This window comes from Rattus rattus, chromosome 1, assembly GCF_011064425.1.
Source record: "Rattus rattus isolate New Zealand chromosome 1, Rrattus_CSIRO_v1, whole genome shotgun sequence".
Lineage (NCBI taxonomy): Eukaryota > Metazoa > Chordata > Mammalia > Rodentia > Muridae > Rattus > Rattus rattus.
Window position 1 is genome coordinate 134,313,167 of NC_046154.1, and position 7,433 is coordinate 134,320,599.

At 43.3% G+C, this 7,433-nt stretch overlaps 1 non-coding gene across 1 annotated transcript; it reads right to left on the reverse strand.

Annotated features, from left to right (window-relative positions):
* Positions 1 to 3,490: 3,490 nt before the first annotated feature.
* On the reverse strand, positions 3,491 to 3,596 carry LOC116890372. Its single transcript, XR_004386587.1, has one exon. It is a non-coding gene; the product is annotated as a U6 spliceosomal RNA (small nuclear RNA).
* Positions 3,597 to 7,433: the final 3,837 nt, after the last annotated feature.

Below are 7,433 nucleotides of genomic sequence, written 5' to 3' on the forward strand. Positions count from 1 at the left end.
TGGACTTACTATTCTGCAGAGCAGGAGTTCAACGAGAAGCATAAGAGAGATGTTTGCTAGCAGGCTCCCTGGCTCAGGCCCGGCAGCCTCGAGATGGCAGCACCAACAGTGTGATGGACCCTTCCTGGTCAAGTATCAATGAAAACAGCCCACGACAATATGATCTGGAAATTTTTTCAGTTGAGGTTCCCTCTCCCCAAATGGCTCTGTATTATGTCAAGTGGATGATAAAAACTGACCAGGATGTAAGAGCTCCTATTAGACAGCACAGTGTCTTCCCATTTGACAGGAGCAGATGAGAGGACCCACATGAAGGCTGTGAGAGTGCTTAGCACAGCAACTATTCCTCAGCCTTCTGTGTGCCTGGGACTTTGCTTGAGGGACTGGAACTGCCCGTCTCCCATCATGACATAGGGATTCATTGGGAATTCTGATTCAGGATTTTTGCATCTGTGGTTGTGCCTTGGACAGGGTACTCTCTGGAATCCTAATTCTCGGTGTAGAAAGTGGGACAAACAGGGGACTAGATAGAGTTGCGGGCAGCAAATGAGAACACAAGGGAAGTGTCTGGCATGAGGCAAGTGCTCGACAAGAGCCAATGTTGTCCTTTTAAATATAAATCTCACAAAAAGAGAGCCTCTGCGTCATCCCTGGATATATTTCTCCTGACAGTGTTTGGCATAGAGCAGGCACTCAATATTTTTAATGAATTAATGAGTGAGCGGATGAGACAAATCACTTAGCTGCGAGCTTTAACTCGCTCATTGAAATTCAGGAAACCTAGACCTGAACAGACATTTCTCAAAAGAAGACATACAAGTGGCAGGTCCATGGGGGAAAAAAATGATCCACGGTGCTAATCACCAGGGAAACACGAATTAAAATCACAATGAGCCATCGATTCACACCTCCCAGAAAAACTGCTATTAAAAAATAATAAACATGAAGATGAGGCTCTGGGAATGTCGCTCCGAAGGAGAGCGCTTGCCTGGCAGGAGTGAGAGCCTGGGTTCAGCCTCCACTGTAAAACAAACAAAACTGCTGGGGAGGATGGGGGAAAGTGGAGCCCTGTGGAAAGCAGTAGGGTGTTTCTCCAAAAATAAAGATGCAGTCCTCCCAAAGGCCTGTATCTAAAACTACCAGGTGATCCAGCAGTCCTGTGCCTGAATGTGTCTGGGTATCTGTCTCCCATTCATAATAACACTTGAGTCATGGAATAGAATGGGGTTTCCATGTGCTGATGAAGAGATATAGACAGTGTGGTCTAACTATGCAATGGGATATCATTCAGCCTTTCAAATGGGAAGCTGTCAGTTTTAACAACCTAAAAGGGTCACCAAACAAAGCAATCCAGGCGCTGAAAGGCAAACATCGCATGGTCTCACCTGTATCCACTGTGTTTGAAAACTAACTGGGCTTATAGAAATAGACCTGGAGAGTAGGGAAACTGGAGAGATGTCAGTCAAAAGATACCAAAGTTACCTCAGATACCAGGAAGAAACCGTCCGGCATGCTGCACAACTTGGCCACTGCAGTTACATCCTGGCCTTGCAAGTTGTTTAAGGGGCAGATTTGAAAAGGTCTCAATGACCAAACGAGCTAACAGATCTATTGAGAGTCTCAGTTTAGTCATTCCAGAGTACATCCATGAAAGCAAGCCACCACAGACTATGAATACACTACGATTTCTTTCGTCAATGAGAGGTTCAAAATTAACTTCAATGGAAGTTTAAGTTATTAAAATAGGTACTAGACAAATTCAATAAAATAAAGGCATATGAAAAGCCCTTCAGAGCTTTTGAAACATATTCTTGGGAAACAATACAGATGACACTGACCTTCTGCTAGAGTGAGGGTTTTAGCTTCTTCACACCCCTCCCCATATGTAGGTCTCTGTTTTCTTTCCAAACAGGTGATCCCTCCTCTTCACAACACTCTCTTTTGCTCCTTCCCATTGCCTTTGCGCTCCCATTCTCAGTTTTAGTGCTAAAAAATCTGTGCTCAGGAAAGCCCTCCTCACCTAACTGGCACCTAGATACCTTCGAGCTAGGAAGGAGTAACTTTGGGTACCACTCACTCCAGTCCAGAATGCCTCCACAGGTCAGGGTTCTGAGACTGCCACTGGCCGAAGGAAAGCTCTGCCTTCCTTCACTGACTCTGTTTGGATGTGATCAAAATAGCAAAGGGGTAAACATAGGAGCAAATGGCACCATATACAAAAATGTAAAGGACACTTTGCATAAATCATAAGAGGAAATTATTTCTGGTCCCCTCAAGGTTTTCTTAAGTGTGGTTGTTTTGACATAAGAAAACGAGTCAAGGACCTTATATCAAGGCAAGCAGCCACAAGTTCCCCAGAACTTGACGGTGGTTTCAGTGTACAAAGCCGTTGGGAAATGTGACTTTGCAGCTTCCCATACTCAGATCTGACACCTGTGTGTGAATGGGGACTCTACAGCCCCTTGAGGGAGAAAGGGCCAGCCTTTCTCCCCAAATCCTTGCAAGGCCGACTTATCCTGTCCAAGGTTTTGTTCTTCAGGAGAATTAACAGTGTGACACTGTTCATCACACCGATTCTTGTTTTCACTGGGCATGTGCCTTAAATCTCATGGATGGTAAGGACAGGTTTGCATGGTAAAGACATACTGGGCATGTGCCTTAAATCTCATGGATGGTAAGGACGGGTTTGTATGGTAAAGACATACTGGGCATGTGCCTTAAATCTCATGGATGGTAAGGACAGGTTTACATGGTAAAGACATACTGGGCATGTGCCTTAAATCTCATGGATGGTAAGGACAGGTTTGCATGGTAAAGACATACTGGGCATGTGCCTTAAATCTCATGGATGGTAAGGACAGGTTTACATGGTAAAGACATACTGGGCATGTGCCTTAAATCTCATGGATGGTAAGGACAGGTTTGCATGGTAAAGACATACTGGGCATGTGCCTTAAATCTCATGGATGGTAAGAACAGGTTTGCATGGTAAAGACATACTGGGCATCACTTGCCCGTTGACAAGTTCCTCTCTTGCACAGCATTCCTCCCAACTCATCAGAAACTATCACCACCATTTAGAAACGGCCCTGGAGAGGCAAACATGGAGCTGCCGTTGAGCAGCCTAGCTTAACAAGAAGGAAAGGCACATTAGTGGAACACAGTAGGTGAACATCTGTGATCATAAAACCCTGGATCTGCATCCTCAGAAAGTAGTTCTTGTTCATTAATTCTGCTAGCTTTGGAAGGAAATTCTCACCCCTTCACCTATGTCATGGTAAACCTTATCATTTCGTGTCTTAGTCACACGGATGCTGGTTTTTATCCAACGCCGACCCAACTATTAGAAAGAAAAGCCACTTACCCTCTCCAGTGTCTACTCTCTGATTTCATTATCTTTCTACCCTCGATATTAAAGTGAAAATCAGTACTAGATGATATCTATCACCATTGTCTTAAAGAGAAATTAATTTTATTTGTTATTTATTTTTAAAATACGGAATGCTTCATGGATTTCATGCCATCCTTGTGTAGAGGTCATGCTGATCTTCCCTGTATTGCTTCAATTTTAGTATAAGTGCAGCTGAAGATAGCACCTGTTTTTATTTTATTTTTAAGTCAACGTGGAAAAGAAGAAGAGGGGAAGAAGGAAGAGGAGGAAGAGGAAGAAGAGGAGGAGGAGAAGGAAAAGGAAGAAGAAGGAAAAGTAGAAGGAGAAAAAGGAAGAAAAGGAGAAGGAGAAAAAGAAGAGGGAGAGAAAGAGGAAGAGGAAGAAGAAGAAGAGGAGGAGGAGGAGGAAGAGGAAGAAGAGGAGGAGGAGAAAAAGAAGAGGGAAAGAAAGAGGAAGAGGAAGAAGAAAAGAAGAAGAAGAGGAGGAGGAGAAAAAGAAGAGGGAGAGAAAGAGGAAGAGAAAGAAGAAGAAGAAGAGGAGGAAGAGGAAGAGGAAGAAGAGGAGGAGGAGGAAAAGGAAGAAGAAGGAGAAGGAGAAAAAGGAAGAAGAAGAAGAAGAAGAAGAAGAAGAAGAAGAAGAAGAAGACTCCTCCTCCTCCCCCTCCTCCTCCTCTTCCTCCTCCTCCTCCTCCTCTAGGATTATTATTCATTTTATGTTACATAAGACATCAAGAGGTTCAAATTCAGCTATGTGCAAAGCATTTCTATGTGAAACATGCTATCCTATTTTGAGGGCAAGTTTCAAGTTGGAACACTGCATGTCTGAAAAGTTTATCATCCTCTTTTGTAAAAGACAGTCTCACTGTTGTTCAAGCCAGTCTCGAAACCCTGGGTTCAGGTGACCATACTTCTTCACCCTCTTGACAGCTAGATACAGACACACACACCACTGTACCTGGTGGATGGTTTTAATTTTTCCTAATCAAATGTCTTCCTTTTTAAGCTACAAATATATTCACTGTGCAACAATATATTTTCTAATAATACCTTTGAACAATAAACTGTGGGAAGAGTTTCTTTTGGAAGGTAACTTACTGTTCACTAATTGACTCTCCTATCTTGAAAGACTCAGTGAGTTTCAAAAAGTAATTATATTCATATGACCCACATCCGGCCCTTCATTTCTGACATATTTTAATTTTACCCGAATGAACATCTCTACTCCATTTGAATGCTCCGAAGCCGAAAGGAACCTGGTGATTATATTCACCACAGTCAAAGTTAGTGGCTATCACTCTTGTATCTATAGCTAAAACTCGGACTTTGAAATTTTCATTTTCTTCTTGAAAGCCTGCACGAAATAAATGCCTTCAGAAATAGGGAAAGGTGACTTCGTGGGGGATAATACAGGACTTAGTGGCTCCACTAAGCTTCGTGGCGGAACTATAAAAGACTAAAGATTTATATAATCTGAAAAGAAGCCAGTGTATCCCACAGCATAATTAGAAGCAGTGGACATTGCTTTTTCTATCCGCCACATTGAGCAATTCCTAGCTAGGAGGATACTCCATCACAGAAGCAATTGGAAACTTGGAATTAACACAGCGTGTGAGATGCCCGTGGGCTCAGTTGAAGCCCCAGTTCCCTTTAAGTCTGACTAATTATTTTGTCCTACAATGTGAACATCGTCCAGCTAAGTGGCTCAGATCCTGCAGGCTGTACACAAATCCTGGAATATGTGACAGTTGTCAGAATGCATTTTCCTCTTACTGTTCCAACGCTGTGTTCTGCAGGGGGTGCAGGGGGCGGGGGGGGAGAAAGAACCCTAAAGAACTTTTTGCTTCTAGTTCAAGTCTCACGGTCTTGTTCAGTTCCTGTAAAACTGGAAAAAATGACTGACAGGAATTTAGAACAATCCTTTGGAATAAAAACTTGGCTCACCAAGATCTTAGAATTCTGAGGAATATCTCATTTCCCAATCAGATTCTCATTGAAAGACAGCCAAGGATTTTGTTTGACATGAATATAAGATTATTGATGGGCATTGTGAGTCATACTTACAATCCCCAAACTTGGGAGACTGAGGCAGAAGTATGTGGCCAGCTTGGACTACAGAGAGAGGTCCTGTCTTGAGAGAGAGAGAGAGAGAGAGAGAGAGAGAGAGAGAGAGAGAGAGAGAGAGAGAGAGAGAGAGACCTTTTAAAAAATAACCTATCTCCTAGGATTTGGTAAGTATAAGCAGAGGAAGATCACCATTGGTAATCACCATCAGGAGGGGCTAGAGAGATAGCTCAGCAGTTAAGAGTTGTTGCTCTTCTTCTAGAGAACCGGAATTCAGTTCTCAATACTCACATTAGACAGTTTGTAACCACCTCTTATTACAGCACCAGGGAAATCCAGTGTCTCTGGCTTCCTTGGGCACACACACACACACACACACACACACACACACACACACACACACACACACACACACACACACACACACACACACACACACACACACACACACACACAGGAACACACATGAGTATACACACATACACATGGCATACTTACATATACACCTAAAAGAAAAATAAATCTATAAATAAATACACCTAAAAGACAATGAATCATTTATACTCGTATTTTATTTCCATATTCAAAACTATAAAATTACTTTGGTAGAATACAACTATGTGTATATTCAGTCTAACCCTGAAGTCACCTGAGTCAAAACCCCAGCGATGCACCTCACTAGTCCTACCCGGTTTTCTTCTCATAATTTCTCAGTGTGCAAAAGACAAACAAATCAGGAGAGTGGTGTACAATGCTTTACCCCAGACCCAATGCCTTCAGCCTTGGGTACATGCCCGACATCTTTGACTTTAGCTTGAGTTAAATGATAAATGCTCAGCTTAGTTTTTTTCCTAACCCCATGTGACCCCCTGTCCTCTGACCTAGATCTCAAGATCTATGGCCTTACAGAAAGAGACAAAGAAAATCCCCTGCCTTGGCAGCTGGATTGTCCCTACGCGTGGACCCATTTCCAGGGCCATTGTCTATTCGCCTGTTCATCTCTCTCACCTGTGACAGTTTTGAGAAACTTGGACTCAGTTACCCCACCACAGCTGATGGCTGTCTTACTTCGGATTTCTACTGCTTCAGGAAAATATCAGGACCAAAAGCAAGTTGTGGAGGAAGGGGTTTATTTGGCTTCCACTTCCACATCACTACTCATATCAAAGAAAGTCAGGACAGGAACTCAAGCAGGGCAGGAACCCGGAGGCAGGAGCTGATGCAGACACCGTAGAGGGGTGCTTGCTCCTCATGGCTTGCTCAGCCTGCTTTCTTATGGAGCTCAGGACCACCAGTCCAAGGATGACACCATCCACATGGTTTAGGCCCTCTCCTACCAATCAGTAATTAAGAAGACGCCCTACAGACCTGCCTACAACCTGACCCCATGTGGGCACTTTTTATCAGGTGAGATTCCCTCCTCCTCTCAGATGACTTCAACTTGTGTCAAGTTGGCATAGAACTATCTAGCAAAACGACCAAGCCCATGGCTGACAAACCTATAAAGTGATTGAAGTATATCAGAACTCACATAGTAGAAGGAGAGAACTGATTCCCCCACATGCACAGAGGTATGCATACATGAGTGCACGCGTGCTTGTGTACGCGCACACACACACACACACACACACACACACACACACACACACACACACAATGAAGAAATAGAATTCCAATGAGAAATCTGTCCAAGCATCAGAGATCCAAGCCAGAACTGACCTGAGACAGGAACTGAATCTGATAGGCTGCTCCCTGCTGAACAAGGATCAAAAACCAGATCGTAGGAAAGACAGAACCTGTGAGTTTAAATTCTTGGTTTGTCTACGTGTCTTCCACTACCTTTGCTCAAATATCATTCCTAAACCAAGACCTACAACTCTGCTTTGGAAGGAAAAAAAAACTGAATTTTGTATCTTCATCCTGAAAAAGGAACTCATCTTCTCCATTAACACACACTGGAGTTGCAGTGTCTGTGAACTGGG